Source organism: Ceratotherium simum, chromosome 11, assembly GCF_057802395.1.
Source record: "Ceratotherium simum simum isolate JZ-2026a chromosome 11, ASM5780239v1, whole genome shotgun sequence".
In the NCBI taxonomy this organism is placed as follows: domain Eukaryota; kingdom Metazoa; phylum Chordata; class Mammalia; order Perissodactyla; family Rhinocerotidae; genus Ceratotherium; species Ceratotherium simum.
The window spans coordinates 31,609,713-31,627,211 of NC_141910.1; positions in this window are offsets into that span (position 1 = coordinate 31,609,713).

Here is a 17,499-nt window from a genome sequence, read left to right on the forward strand (position 1 = left end):
TTAGAAACAAAAAGAACAAATTACTGGTACCTGCAACATGTTCTACTTTACCAATATCATACTGAGTGAAATAAGCCAGACACACAAGAGTATACATTGTATATTCACAATTATATGAAGCTCAAGGACAGATAAAACTAATTGATGTTCCTAGAAGTCAGATTAGTGGTTACCTCCAAGGGGAGCATGAACTGGCAAAGTGCACAGTGAAAATGTATGAAATGCTGGAATATTCTGCATCTTGTTTGGGGTGGTTACACCAGTATACACATACATATGTGTATGTATAATCATAAGATATACGCTTTAAGATTAGTATACCGTACAGATCTTACTCCTTATATTTGAGAGAGAGAGAGAGATTGGCGTTAGAGTGTAATTATTTCATGAACTCGTCCTAGACATGGAAAATAGGAGTATCATTAACATAATTATTCACCAGAGATTCCATTTAATTTTTTTCTTAAAAGTAGGTCAAATTTCTTTATGATAAGTAAGTTTAGAGTTTTTTAAAAATTTTCTTCAGAGAGTTTTGGTATCGTAGCAGATTTTTCAGTGTTTATTAAATATCAGGTGGATTTCTATGTGTTTGGTTATATACTGAGCATGAGGGTATGGAAAGAAAATCTCAGGGGAAAAAAACAAAAAGCTATGAAAAACAGAAATTTTGAATATAACAATACTTTGCTGCTGCGGTTAGGGTCTTTCTAAATATCTTAATATAATTAATGTTTAGTTTTGCTAAAAATCAGTGTGTGGCTTTTTAGAACTTTTCTTGTAGCATAGTAATATTAAAATGATGCCATTAAAAGTAGCAGAAAAATTCAAATACCTTTACATAAATCGACTGAGACATTGTGAGAGAGCTCCACTCAGAAAACTACAAAATGTTTTTGAGAAAAATTAAAGCACACCTGAATAAACCAGCTGATACCATGCTTATGTATTGGAAGACTCAATATTGTAAAGATGCCAAATCTCACCAATTGATCTATGGAAAAGTACAATCCCAATAAAAATCTCTACAGATTTTCTATTGCATGGAAACCGATAAGTTGGTTCTAAAATTTATATGCAAATGCAAAGAGTCAAGCATAGCCAAGGCAATTTTGAAGAAAAATAGCAAAACTAGATAAGTTACACTGCCAGATATCAAGACCTATTATAAAGCTATAGGAATTAGAAGAGTTTACCATTGGCACAAGTTTAGACAAATTGACCATATGAACAGAGCAGATTATAGAAACAGACCCAATCATGTATGGTCACTTGATCTATTTTTAAAAAGTGAAATTAAAGGGCACCTTTCAGTATATGGTCCTGGGTCAAATAGAAATCCATAAAGCAAAAATAGCTATCTGAACTCCTGCTTCACATCAGACACTAAAATAAATTCCAGATGGATTTCAGATCTAAAAGTGAAAGATAAACAAGAAAGCTTTTTAAAAGATAGCATAAGAGAAGATCTTTGTGAATTTAAGGAAGCAAAGATTTCTTAAACACAAAAAGTGCTATTAATGGTGGAAAAAAATGATAAACTGGAAAGCATTAAAGTGAAGGACTTTATCTAAAGATTTCATTAATAGAATAAAAAGGCAAGCTGCAAAGTGAAAAAAGGTACTTATAATATATATATTTTTCAAAAAATACATTATATATAGAATTTGTAATCCTATTTTTAAAGTCTATACAAAGGATTAAAATTATCCTATAAATCAATGAAAAGAAAGAAAATCTCACGGAAGAACGGACAAAGGTCTTCAAACAACACTTTACAACACAGAAAATACAGAATAGAGAGGAAATGCTTCCCATTGCCAACTACATATTAATACTAAAGTGTTAAAGATGCTTTTAAAGTCCCTGATCATCGGGCACCATCTGTTTATAAGACTTTAGACCGTATGTTTCTCCTACACAAACAAATTAGTTTGCTGTTAGTCTTCTGATTCCCTGCTCAGTATGCTTCTTTTATCTTTTACCTCGATCTTCCCTCTCTTCCCCTTGTCTGCTCTTCCTTACTTCTTTCCTGTTCTTCTTTGCATACAATAATTTTTTTAAATAAAGGGAACGAGTATTCATAAAGCCCTTACTATATATCTCATGTGATGTTCATACTTGAGTACGCTTCTCATCCTCACTGTACAGTTGAGGAACCAAACATTCAGTGACGTGTACTTGCCCCAGACCTTGTAGAACGTAAGAGGGAGATCCAGCGCCTCTTGACTCTAAGAACTCTGCAATACTGATGTCCCTGCCCTGCTATAAATCACAGCAGTGCTATGCATTTGCTGTAATAAGAGCATTCATCATGCTGAACACTTTACATATATTTCTCTTTAATTTTCACAAAAGTTCTATGAGGTATGTACAGACGTTATTTCCTTACACACATGAAGAAACAAAAGATCTCTCTCATATATGTATATGTGTGTACGTGTTTATTATACATGTGTGTATATTATAAACACATACATATACATACATATATATGTATCTCTATATAAACACATATATCTCTCTCCCTATACAAACATATATGTATGAGAGAGAGACAGACAGAGACAGAAAGGCAGAGAATCTCCTTTCTCAAGCTAATTATGTACTTATGATCTGTACTATATTAAATCATTCCTGACAGTTGGGAAAATATAATTAAAACAAAATCTTCTTTCACTCTAGAAAACCTCTCCATAAAGGTAGATAAGAAGGAAAACAGTTTTATTATTAAATAAACATTAAACCAGAATGTGATATATATCACAGGCAATCTACCAAACAGATTGCAAAGACAGAAAGAAATCTCATTCTCTTATGGCTAAGCAGCTACAACCCATTACCTACATGTTCTCAAGATAAACAATAACTAGTCTTCAAGTAAAAGGACTTGACAGTGCCATTTGTCACACACAGTTTATTCTAAATTTACTTGTTAATTGGGGTGACTATCTGCGTTAAATTGGCTTAGCAAAAGGAAAAATAATATTGTTATGGCAGGAGGTCATTTTGTGACTTAGAGCAAGGTATCCAGTGAAATTAGGTCCCTACCCTCTCATAGAAACTGGGAGACAGGGGTACTATCTTTCTCCATGATTATGTTTCAAAGAGATGGTTCCCCAGTCCTTGAGAAAGATATTCCTGCGTCTTAAATCTGGCAAGAGGTTTACTTTGCTTTTCAAGAAGATTTACATACATTTCAAAGAGACAGAGAAAAAACTTGTAATTACAAGTTTTCTAAAAGTACTGCTCTAAGAAAAGCGAAGATGGGAGGAGTCTCTTTCCCTTTTTGTGCAGGAGATTTTTTTTTCTTTTTGAATTTGTATTTACCCTTACATGATCTATATTCTGTAGTATATAATTTACCATATACTGTATACTTCTACACAAATTGTTTCATTCATATCATTTGTCCCAAATAGATTGCACCTTATTTAAAAAAAAATAGACATGTATTACTAAATTACTGTTTTGATAAATTTTATTGAGAATTATGGGATACCAAATAGAGAAGAGCTGAGAAGTTTCCATCCCTCAAATATCAAAGTGTATAAAAAGCTAGCTAGAGTGAAATAGTTTCTTAATGCTGGAGGTAGGCGTCATGGGGGTAGGTTGGAAAGTACTTCTAAGGTCCAGAAAATATCTGGGTATAGAAGAGAAGAGGCAAAAACTAAAGAATATATTACACAGTGAATATATGCAAAGATTCAACAACAGCAGCCAGTAATCGTGATGAAAAAGTGCTTTCCAAATACTTTTTTTATTGAAATGTATCTTTATGAAGAAGAGAAAAAAAAATGCATAAGTTGGGGAGAAAGAGAAAATTATAAGCCTCTTTGTCGTTGGAAAGTAACTTAAAATCAAAGAAATCACCTTAAATAGAATACCACATTGGTCCCAAAGTCCACGGAAATTTACTTTAAATCTGCAAGAAATCAGGTAAACTTTGAAGATTAAAACAACAGGACTCAAGACTACATTCTATACATTCCAAGGTGAATGAGATAGTGCATATCATTCAATAAGCACATAACTGAAGTACTCTCATGTATAGTTGTTTCATAAAAATACTGAAACTGGAATATTCCTAGTCTTTGAAAAACCATCTACTTCCTTATTGCATGTTCCTGCTTGTATTTCTATTTCCCTTCAGATATATTATTCCTCAGGTATAAGAAAATGAGATTACTAATGAGACATGGCCAGATATATTTTGGAGAACTTTTGGATGATGCCAACCAAGCATTTAAACACATTAGTATCTTATTGTTTGATGACATCGTGGAGAAACCAAATCATGTTAGTAACAGAAAATATAACAGGACATTTTTTTTCTTTTTTCTTTTAGTTGGCAGTTTGAAAGTTGTAGTTTCCTATGTTTTTGCAGTCCTTGATGGAATATAATGCTAATGGAAATATGAAATTCTGGAAATGTCTCAAAGACATTCTATAGTCATTATATAGAGCAACTCCCATAGAAGCTGAAGAAAATTGGGCGACCAAGACAGATCAAGAGCATGAGCACATATTAAATGCTGCAGCTCAATGCTCTACATTTATTTATTTATTTCAGTTTAGACTATGACCAGAAGAAGGGGTTTTCAGCCTCAACAGAATCAGGGTAAAAACTAACTCTTCTTATTGCCCCCTGATTGATACATTTTTTTCTTAAGATAGTAATTTAAGTAGATTATTGGTGACAATTAGCTATGGAATGGTTTTAAATAGTAGGACGTAAAAGAAATAAGTCTACCCCAAAAACCGTAAAATAAAACAGACATAATCGCTAAAAGAGAAAAACAAAAGTTGCTGATAATTATTGAATCATTTTTTAAAATTAGTCCAAACAAATCTCAATCACTGATATGTAAATTCTGAGGTTTTTTTTGTTTGTTTTTTTGTGAGGAAGATCAGCCCTGAGCTAACATCCATGCTAATCCTCCTCTTTTTGCTGAGGAAGACCAGCTCTGAGCTAACATCTATTGCCAATCCTCCTCCTTTTTTTTTTTTTTCTTCCCCAAAGCCCCAGCAGATAGTTGTATGTCATAGTTGCACATCCTTCTAGTTGCTGTATGTGGGACGCGGCCTCAGCATGACTGGAGAAGCAGTGCGTCGGTGCGCGCCCGGATCCGAACCCCGGGCCGCCAGTAGCGGAGCACGTGCACTTAACCGCTAAGCCACGGGGCTGACCCCACTGATATGTAAATTCTAAACACTAAATTTTTTTTTTCTTTTTTGGTGGGGAAGATTAGCCCTGAGCTAACATCCATTGCCAATCCTCCTCTTTTTGCTGAGGAAGATTGGCCCTGGGCTAACATCCGTGCCCATCTTTCTCCGCTCTACATGTGAGACGCCTGCCACAGCATGGCTTGATAAGCGGTACATAGGTCCACACCCGGGATCTGAACCCACCAACCCGGGGCCATCAAAACGGAGCACACGAACTTAACCACTACGTCACTGGGTCGGCCCCAACACTAAATATTTTTAATGAAGAGATATATGGCAACATGGTAAGATAGGAAATGCAGCAATACAAAAAATTTAAATGAGAAAGAACTCATTTTAAAGTCTTATAAAAAGAACAGAGGATTAAACAGTATAGCATTATCTTAGTGTGCTGTTTTAAACCAAGCACAAAGTTTAACTTTAAAAAAATATACCAAATCCATCTTCTCCAGGGTAGGATGATAAAGCAGATCAAGAAATGTTTGTAAAGATAAGATTGGCCTTGAAAAGACTAAAGGAGTGCTCAGGGGGGATTTCTCTCCTTCTGACACTGACCAGCGTACAAATGGCTAAATTAGCTAACAATGGAGGACTTTCACATCCAAAGAATGAATTGTCTCCAAGCAGAAATGTGTAAATGAGCAAAGGAGATGGCTTTAGGAGATGAACCAATGAAATCCCAAATAGCCTTATTCTTAGTGAGGAAAACAGATACATGTTGCCCTTTTCATGCCCTGAATTATGATTCCATGGAAACTTTAAATGTTCTCTCAGTCCAAATCTATTTGAAAGGCAGTTTATAAATGCTGACCGTCTTAGTTCAAACATTCTATGCAAAATCCTCAGGATTTGAAACTCCCTTTATGTTTTAGCCCTATTTATCTTTGATTGTTGTAATTTGGGGAAGACTAGTGCTTTTCTAAAAATCATTAAATCAGCTCCAGTTCTCTCAGACTCCATGTCAAATGCTATAATGAGTAAAGCAAAATAAAAAGGACTTTTAGGAACATTTTATGTTTCTATTTTAAGATAAGATAAGATTAATTGTCCCCTAGTCATATAAACTTGAGTTAAATAAATACAGATCGTTATAAAGTCTGGGTCAACTCTCATATACACTAAGCTTCCAGTTTTATACCTCACATCAAAGACGTACTTACTACAAAAGGCAAAACAAATAAACTCAAATGAAAAATTGGTTATATTTCTTTCTTAACTGCAAATAAGAATTTTTGGGGGAGTAATATGCCTTGCCCAATACTATATGTCTCAAACTCCCTTGCAGACAGATGTGACCTTATGAAACAGTTTGACCAATTAGAAACAGGCTGATGTTATTAGGAAGGTGTTTAAGCAACTATTATTTGTGTTTTTCCTCATATTTCAAGAAATTCAATTCCTAACTGATAAGATACCGTAGGGCATGGGTTGGCACAGTATGGTCCAGGGCCACCTCTGGCCAGGAACCTGTTTTGTATATAAAGTAATACCAGAGCGCAGTCCCACCCATCGCTTTAGATTTGCTGCTTTTGAGCCATGATGGCAGAGTTGAGACAGACACCATAGGCCACAAAGCCTGAATTATTTACTACCTTCTCTTTTATAAAAAGTGTTTTCTGACCCCTTCTACAGAGAACCTCTCACACAAAAACAAAGGAGAAATATTTAGGGATGACCAAGTGTTCACAACTGTCATTTGTCACCTCTGCTTTGTCCTGAGCAAACTTCACTGAGGCTCCTCTCCTTCCTACAGGCCCCTGAACTCTGCATGCTCCCAAGCATGAGCAAGCACTAAAAAAGTGGACTCTGCCCCTCTTATCAGCTTCTCTGGGGAATCAACTAATCACAGCAAGACCCTGTTCTTGGCAGGCCCACTGGTCATTTCCCTTTGCTTGCCCAGCGTCCTCTTAAAAGATTCTACCTATCTCTGTTTGCCCCTCTTTTACCTTATAAAGCAAAAAGCTTTTTCTATTGGATTGTGAGATGCTTGCAGATTTCTGAGGTTGGAGCATTCTCTCTATTGCTGTAGCATTTCCTCTGAATAAAGCCTCCCTGTAAATCCGGATTTGCTTTTAATTTGACAGTTTCTAGTGTCATGACATGGATGGAGTGTTGACTGACTCTCGCACCCTGCTGTCTTTACCCAGGTATTCACGCTGGCTACTCAAACTCCTCGTGTCTTTCTTGGCTGGGGGAATCGGGTTCCACGGTGGGGAGTCACACCTCCTAATCCAGTGCTCCGCACAATTTTCTGTCGTAGCACGATAGGGAGTTGCTTTAATTCTATTTAATTGGGCTCTTCCCAGTTCTTTTCCATTTGAGCAGGACTTCCTAGTTCTTTTCTGTTTGAGCAGGACTTTTCTTGGCTCCATTCTGTCCCAGTGAGAATCGTACTGGAGAGAAGTCTTCTAGATTCTTTTTGAGTGAGGATTTACAACTTGACTCTCCAAAGGGAAATCCTCAACTCTTCTGTGATGCCTCTCTGCTTTTCCTGACTCCTTGTTCAGGGATTATAGAGTGAGTCTTTCAGCCCCCCAACAAGGATTGCATGAGGGACCCCTTTTGGCTCCCAAATGAGGATTGTGCATGGAACTGATTTGTTATTACCTGCCTCCTTTCTCTACTTGATCCTGCTCCTCCCATGGATAACTCTCAATCTATCAGGATTTAGAGTAGATTACCTCTGGTTAACTGTATGCTTCACCACTATGGCACTAATTTTGTCCAATACCTTCAAAAATGGTGAAGTTTTACTAAGGATAACTTGGAATTGCAATGGCCACTTTGGGGCTTTGGGAACCTCCCTGATTTAGTTCACCTTCAGGGAGCTCTTGAATCCTAGGTGTCTAGAATGCCCACTAAACAATGGTCTGCTTTCTTTTCTTTGGTATGAAGAAGCCAAAAAACTGCATTCACAATCAAATCTCAATCAAAGCCTTTAATATTCTCAATCTATGAGAAGGTATGCTCCTCAGTCTCCCAAGGACCATCTGTTCTCCTCCAAAGCTACTCCTTTTATCCCCAATTCTAAAACACTGTTGCCCTCAACACTTTCCACTCCTTTCCCTTCTGCTCCTCCAAATTTGTTCCAGTCTCTCCCACAACCTTGTTCGTGTCCATCTGGTGTTTTTCCTTCACCCCAGCCTCGCCAGCTTCTCAAATCCCCCTCAGTGTCCTGTGACTTTAGTCCAGCTCTTTCAATGTTAGGCTTCTAAGGACAAGAAACTATAGGGCCCCAATTACATCCTCCCCAGCAGATTGTTTTTAAACATTTGCCTCAATCTGACCTGCATGCTACAATTAAGAATTTCCCTGACCAATGTAAAAGTAGAGAAAAAATTTCTACACAATTCAGGTTAATCTTAGGGGCATACTCTCCAGGACTCTCAGATCTCTACCAATTGGCTTAACTCCTTTTAGGTCCTGGAGACACCTGTTTATGGTTTGAAAAATCTAAATTGGTCAGACTTAATAATGATGATTTACAAGTAAATAAAAATACCCCTGAGGCCTATAACAGAGATAAGGAAATTGGAGAAAAGCTCTTAGACTCTTAGAAAATATCTAGAAACATTATTTACGTCTAACACTAGATGACCACATGGCATCTGCTTTGGTTACCAGCTTTGTTAATGAACTCCATCTAGAACTGAGAGAGGCATTCAAAAACATCACATTAATTGGCAAAACACCCCTTCTCTGAAATCCAAGCTTTAACAGAGCATCATGAGATATATAGATTGGTAAAGCTAAGTGTACACAACACAAACTCATGACTCTCCAACGTAAACAACTTGAGGGAAATCATTTTAAGACCTTAGGGCCTTCCTTGACTTCACCAAAATCTTCAGTAGAGGTATCTGTGGCTATTGCAGGGGAAAAGGACACTAAAGAATGCCCCAGAACAAAAAGACAACAACAAACCTGACAATAATCCTCAGAGTCTCGACTCCCCTCTGAGAGATCCGCTCTTGTCTGCCCCCAAATACCCTTAAATAAGCTAGGGGAAATAATAATCCCAATAAATGGGCATGACACCACTTTTCTGGTAGATACCAGGGCCACCTGCTCCACACCTGACACCTCACAATTCTCCACCATTATCCCTCAGAGAACATAAACAATCTTTGTGGTGCACTTAGATAATTTACCATATTTTCTCCCTCTCTAAACCCCTTTCTATATCTCTTGGGCCACATGATGCCCAACATAGCTTTTTATGAAGTTCCACAATTCAGTTCATCTGTTAGGCAGAGATGTATTTTCTAATTGGAATTTTAATATTTCATGTTCACCCAAGGTACTGACCCTTGAACTCTAGGATTCCTGTCCCACTCATCTTTGTTCTCTGACAGCTCTGATAAATAACCCATTTTCTTGCCCCTTTCACAGCTCCCAAGCCCTTGACAATACCCACATTCAAAGTATGTTCACTCACATTCTTGACTCACTTGGGCTACAGGAACAACAGACTTAGGACATATGTGGGAGGCAGAATCCATGCAGGTAGATGTAGATCCCACTATGGCCCTTCCTGATACTATCCTCTCTTCCATCCTCTCCTCCCATACCACTCATTTTATCATTATTGGCTTATACTTCGCTTTCTTCAGTTGATCCTTTTATCTTAACTTCCAATACCTATTTACTTTTACATGAGAAAATCATGACTTGGAGAGTCATGCCCTACATACGAATTTACAGAAGCCGCCATATATTTTTCCTGGACATTAAGTGCAAATCTAAAATACTTGATCTTCCCTTGTAATTCAACCCTCATTCAATATGTGGATGACCTCCTTCTTTGTTCTAAGACATTCAGAAATTCTTTACATGACATCCAGTACTTATTAAAAGACTTAGCTCAGAAGGGCCATTCGGTCTCAAGAGATAAAGTTCAGCTCTGTTGCCCTCAAGTCTATTATTCAAGTCATGATATTCCGCCAGAGGAAAAAACCTGATCCCCAGATCACATCAAGACCACACTTTTTTTTTAAATTTTTTGTTTATTTCAGTAACATTGGTTTATAACGTTGTATAAATTTCAGGTGTACATCATTATACTTCTATTTCTGCATAGATTACATCATGTTCTCATGTTCACCCCCCAAATACTAATCACGATGCATCACCACACACATGTGCCTAATTATCCCTTTTGCCCTCCTCCCTCCCCCTTTCCCCTCTGGTAACCACAAATCCAATCTCTGTCTCTATGTGTTTGTTTGTTGTTGTTGTTATCTACTACTTAATGAGGGAGAGCATACGGTATTTGACCCTCTCCCTCTGACTTATTTCACTTTGCATAATACCCTCAATGTCCATCCATGTTGTCACAAATGGCTGGATTTCATCGTTTCTTACCGCTGAGTAGTAGTCCATTGTGTATATATAGCACATCTTCTTTATCCATTTGTCCCTTGATGGGCACTTAGGTTGCTTCTAAGTCTTGGCTATTGTGAATAACGCTGCAGTGAACACAGGGGTGCACGTATCTTTTCGCATTGGTGTTTTCAAGTTCTTTGGATAAATACCCAGCAGTGGAATAGCTGGATCATATGGTAGTTCTATCCTTAATTTTTTGAGGAATCTCCATACTGTTTTGCATAGTGGCTGCACCAGTTTGCACTCCCACCAGCAGTGTATGAGAGTTCCCTTCTCTCCACATCCTCTCCAACACTTGTTGTTTCCTGTCTTGTTAATTATAGCCATTCTGACTGGCGTGAGGTGATACCTCATTGTACTTTTGATTTGCATTTCCCTGATAGTTAACTATCAGGGAAATGCAAATCAAAACACCATACTTAACAACCTCTCATCTGAAACCAAGAGATAACTTCAAGGCTTTCTGGAACTGATTGATTGGCTATCGTGGAATGTGGATTTCTAACTTCTCTGCTATAGCATACTCTTTATATGGCATGACTAAAGAAATTGTTATCTGAACCTCTGAAATGGGATTTGCCTTCTGTAACGTCGCTTGAATCCCTAGGATCTCCCTTTCTTCCATCCCACTTAGGGCTTCCTGACTAATCTTTGCCTTTCTCCCTATTTGTTCATGAAAGAGTAGGACACACCTTAGGGGTTTTATCTCAAAAACATAATGGAAATCAGAGGTCCATTGGATATTTCAGTCTTACTCTAGATCTTGCATCTCAACATTTTCCTCCCTGCTTTCTAGCAGTAGTGGCAACTGTGAAATTAGTTCAAGCCACAGCTGACCTTGCGCTAGGTCATACCCTGAACATCAATGCCCCTCATGCAGTTTGGACCCTTCTCGTAACTGAAAATACCCAACACTTTTTAACCTCTCAGTTCTCCTGTTATGAGATTCTTCTGCTCTCTCCATCTCACATCACTATCCACCCATGTCAAAATCTCAAGTATGTTACCCTCTTCCAACTAAAGGACAGCAGCATGATTACATTATAGACACTCAAGCCTCAATCCTCTCTCATCCCAACCTTTTAGAAATCTTCTTTGCAAATCCAGACCCCACTCTCTTTGTTGATGGTTCATATCTTTATATCTCAGAAAGAAGTTTTCAGGCAGGATATGCCATTACAGATTTTCAAAATCCCGTAGAATTTAAGTCTCTAGTTGGTGCAAAGTCAGCTTGGATCACTGAATTTGTGGCTCTCATAAGAGCCTACGCTTTGGCTAAAGGTAAGAAATTTAACTTCTATACAGACAGTAGATATGTTTTTGAGGTAGTACTTGATTTTGGTATGTTATGGAAAACCAGAGGATTTAAGATAAGAGCTAGGACTTCAATGGAAAATGGAAAACAGTTGTCTGACCTCTTAGAAGCTTTATTACTGCCAACGGGGACAGCCATACTTAAGATAGAAGCTTATAGGGGCCACAAAACCCCTGAAACAAAAGGAAATCCATTGGTTGATGGATATAGCAAACTGTTATAAAGCTGTTTCACCCTAAATCTACTCTGATTACACCTGATCCTCTAATTGACATACCTAAAACCTCCGTTCAAAGCCCTTGAACATTAAAAGGCCAATTGGAAACAAGTTGGCTGTCTTTTCTAACTAGTTGAATTTTAGAAACACTTGGATAGCCACTTGGTATCTCCTTGGTCCCTCAGCTAGAATTTAGTCTCTGACCTTCATAAAATCACTCACCGTGGAAGGAAGAAACTAAATCAACTCCTTTGCCAACGTCAGTGGGGGAAAGTTCATTCCCAACCTGGAACAAGTGGTAGCGTTTTGTCCCACCTGTCAAAAACACAATACTGGTAAAGCTGCAAAGGTGGGGCAAGAAAAGGAACCCCTCCAGCAGGACCTTTGCTTTATTGGCAATTAGATTTACTCAGCTCCCTAAATCTCATGGATATCAACATATTCTCATTATTATATGCATGTTCTCTCACTGGCTTGAAGCTTTCGCTCGTAAAAGGACCGCTGCCACTACTGTTACTAAACTTTTGTCACAACAATTATTCCCTACATGGGGAATTCCGTGGGCTCTTTCAAATGACCAGGGGGCTCATGTCATTGGTAAAGTCATCCAAGAAATCCAACAAGTTCTTCCCTTATCCCTAAAGTGACATTGTCTCTATCATTCCCAGTCATCTGGGATGAGAAAGAGAGTTAATGGACCATTAAAATCAGAGCTTGCTAAACTGATGGAAGAACTTCATCTCCCATGGCCTGCGATTGCCCTCTAGGCCTCTGCTGCTGGATAACTGCGACTGTCCCTATACAAAATAAGCGAATGACCCATGGTAATTCCGTATTCTGTCTGGACTCTTGAAAATTCTCTCTCAGTCAATTCAGACATTCTAAAATATTGCAAGGGACTTGTTAATTTTACCCACACTTATCATCAAAAGGATGAGGCTGCTATTCCACCAGTTCTTTCATCCAAACCACTCTACAACCTAAAAATTAGAGACTTAGTTTTCTGGAGCTGACATCACCTGAAAAGCAATCTTGAACCCTATTGAAAGGGCCCTTACATCGTTCTCCCTACTACTAACACTGCTGCCAAACTCCAGGGCGACTAAACCTGGATTCATGTTTCTCAAGTGAAAGGTTTCAATGCTACTCTGAGTGGAAGTCCACTCCAAATGGAAACTTTAAAGTGAGGCTTTCTCAAGAGTCGCCAGACGCAGACAGAGCCACAAGGTAGATAGCTTTAAGACAAGCTGATGATGTCACAGGTGGTCAGCTTCCCCCCAAGATGCCAGAACAAAATCTCCTACAATTCCCTTAACTTCTTCCTAGTCTCATGATTTTTATTGTCCTCTTTGGCTTCACTATCCTTCTCTATCCCTCCTCATCACCTTGCAATCCATTCTCCACATTTCAACTGTAACTTTCCATAATGAGCTTTATATTGTACTATCTCTTCCCCTCTCACACTAGCTGTTCCGCCTTTAATAATTCCTCCATCCCTGAAAGGATCTTAGAACCTATGGCATTCCTTCACTCAATTTGTAGCACAATCTCACAACTCTATTTTTGATTGCTATATATACTATATATAGTATATATACTCTATACTATATATAGTATACTATATACTATATATAGCTATATATACTCTATATACTCCTTTTCCTTTGGAAGCCTCTGGTTTCCCCTAAATTCCTATACCTGTCTCAGATTTCAGGGCATCTTTTGAGTCATCACACAGGGGTCGTTTTGCTTTCTATTTTAGATTTCAAAAGGAACTCCTTTCAACTTCAAGACTTTTCAAAAAAGGCAATCTATGCTTCTACTGTAACGTAACCAAGGACCCTTTCATGGGCCTTAAGTATTGCAAGGTACTTTGCAAATGTACCTACTTTGCCACAAATACACTATTACCATGGGAGGCAAAAGTACATATTTCTTGCCTTGTCGTATGAATCTAATAGACCTAGATGATCCTAACCATAATTTTACGTGGTATGCTTGGAACTGTTCATTTTGTAAGCAACAACTTGATCACTTTCCTCTTCCCAATTGGATGAGACAACATCCCTATCAAAAAGGCTCAAATGAATTTGAAGACGCAAATCCATGGGACAATTATTTAATGAACCCTGGGCTCTAATGAGGCATACTTGTGTCTATTGGTCTCTGCCTGCTAGTTGGACTGGATCCTGTTACCTAGCTAATCTAATTAGTGCTTATCAAATTTTTAACCAGACTGCCTTCTTTTTTCACCTGAACTATTCTATTACCTCTAAGTTTTCCAGGCACTAGATGAACCAAACTATCTACACTGACATGTTACAACTACAAACTTAGGCACATAATACCAGCCCCACAAGGAGGCTGCAATTTTCCTTTCTCAGCAGGTTCTCAAGAAGTCTTAGAAGAAGAGGGTAAGAAATTGAGAGTAAATCTAAAAGACTTGACTGCTGCAGCAGATCATGTATGGACAACCTTCGTGCCTGGAGTTGTTATTGTGTGGGCCACTTAGGAAGTTTATCAGAACTCCTTCATCTTCCTCGCTCTACTCTAGGAAATATCATGGCTGTGGGCAGTATTACCAGAACTACCAACATCATTGCCAAAGAACTACAGGACTCTAGTCGTCCTTCACAATCGTCTGGTATTGCACATGATCCTGGCTTTCTGAAGGGGCACTTGCTCAGTGCTTGGAAAAGACTGCTGTGTATGTTTCCAGAATCTTCTCTGATGTCTATGCCATCATCAAAAACATTCAGACCATCAACCAGGAAATTTGTCACATAGCCGTTGATACTCTCACTCTACCATCCAAATAAAGATGTTTCAGGCCCAACATCTTGGAATCTTCTCAACTGGCTTCCTCCAAACCTCATATCTCTGTTTTACTCACTTATTCAACCTTTAAAACTTATTCTTTTTGTTTTATTCCAACATATATATCTTATTAAATTCTCAATCTCTAAGATTCTCCACCAGCTCTCAGTCTGACAGCACCCTCACTGTATTATAGAGGTAGTCCTTCAAGGCCAATAAGAATCTGAAGGGCATCCTACCCCTGAAAACTATTTGGACCAACCTCAACCTCACAATGACTCTTATTCCACCGCTAATAGTGTCTAAGGACAGATTTTGTCTCTTAAAGAGAAGGGAGGACTGACCAAATGTTCACAATTGACCATTTCTTATCCTCAACTTTGTCTTGACCAAAGTTGAATCAGTCTTCTCTCCTCCCTACAGGCCCCTGAACTTTGTGTGCCCTAAGCACACGCAAGCACTAAAGAACTGGAATCTGCCCCTCTTATCAGCCTTTCCTGGGATTCAACTGACCACAAATAGCCCCTTTGCTTGTCAGACTCTACTGGTCATTTCTCCTTGTGCGTCCGGCTTCCCCGTAAAAGATTTTGCCTATCTCTGCTTTCTCCTTGTTTACCCCATCAAATGGAAAGGTTTTTTGTGTTTGATATTGAGATGCTTACAGATTTCTGACATTGGAGTGTTCTTCCTATCGCAATTTTCTTTCTTCTGAATAAAAGCTCTCCTTTCTCAGTCCGAATTTGTTTTTATTTGACGGTAGTATTCATTGCAACACAATTTGTAATATCAAAACTAAACAACGAACAAACAAACATAATGATGGAAAAAAACAAATAAAGAATAAAAATGAGAAAATAAAATTGTTTTTCATTAATTCATGAAATGGAATAATACTCAGGAGATAAATTGACTGAACTAGAGCTACACGTATTCTAAAGCAACACTGCTTGAAAGCATATTGTTAAAGGAGGAAAAAGAAAATGGGGAGAAAGATAACACCACAGTATGATGCAATTTATACAAAGCCTAAATGTCTCCAAAATATTCTATATTTTATATGTATATAAGTACATACACATGTACAGATTGTATATGTATTTACATATGTACATATGTAGTGACAGTATTATTACGTAAATATGCACCACCTCTATTGGAGGAAAAAGAAAAGGGAATGTTTGAGCAGGCAGACAAAGTAGGTATAAGTTGTATCGGTAAACCTTTTATTTCTGTAAAAATAAAATACAAATACAGCACAATGTTAACACTTCTTAAATCTGGGTGACAGGCACATGGGAATTTATTATGTTATTCTTTCCATGTTTTGTGTATTTCAAATATTTCATAACAAATCAAACCAACAGAGAAGGAAACTAGAACACCAGGGACTGCTGGCAAGTATAAAGTTTTCTCTGATCCAATACTCCCTAGCAAACGCAAATGCAAGGACTTTACCCTGTATTCTTGCCCTGAGTCTGGAGAAGGGATGCACAGAAGAACTCCTGGTGCCTTGTAGTCTATTTTCTGTGGGAGCCTCACCCAATTTTCCTGGCACTTTGACTCGTTTATTAAAAGCAGAAACTCTACATCTGTGAGTATTTCCAATAACAGCCTCTTTTATTTTATTGCAACATAAAAATCAAGCATATATTCTTTGTAATCAGATGATGATTTCAAAAAAGGATATTTATATGCTGTTTATTTTGGTCCTTTATTTCAAATAAGGGATTTTGCTAACGGAGAATAGAAAATAGTCACAAACCTTTAATTCTACCTGCTTTTAAAAGGGCAGGAAAAATCAACACATGGTACTGAAGGGCAGCTACTTTTAAAGTTTTTGATCATATAGTCCTCAAAAGAATATTTTAAAATTGTGTCCCTTCTCAAACATTTTAAAATTTGCATGTATATATTTTTAAAATCATAACCTTAAATAGATGCAGAAAATCTTTTTTTTGAGCCAGTGAATTCTGTGGCTGCTTGATTTTGTGTTTATGTCTTTTCAGTACATGCAAATGAATTTCAAAGGAAATAAAGTGAAGTTAGTCCAAAGACTTTGTAATTGTTTTGTTTTATTTTACATTAGCAAAAAAAAAGTGGTTTTTAAAACATTTTGTTGGTTATGGTGTGTATAAAGAGATGAATGTAGCTTTTTCCTTGTTAGAAAATCTAACCCCACAGCCATTATTTTCAAAATCTGCTTTATACAATATCTTGGCACTTACTGGAAATAGAATTTACTGAAGTAAGAAATAGAATATTATATATCAGATGTAATTAGATGATGGAATTAATGCAGGTGTACTAAAAAAAAAATAAAATTTTCCCTGCAAGTGAGACCATTTACATTTTATACCTTCCTATAAAATGGCAAGGCTTCACCCCTCCATGACACCTTATTTTTGGGAGTCAAATGGAAGAGGCTGCAACTGTAAAAAAAAAAAAAAAAAAAAAATGGCTTTGCAAAGACATAGTTCCTTCAAGAAAATTTAGAAATGTAATTTTGATTAGAAATGTACTCAAATGATCCTTGACTATG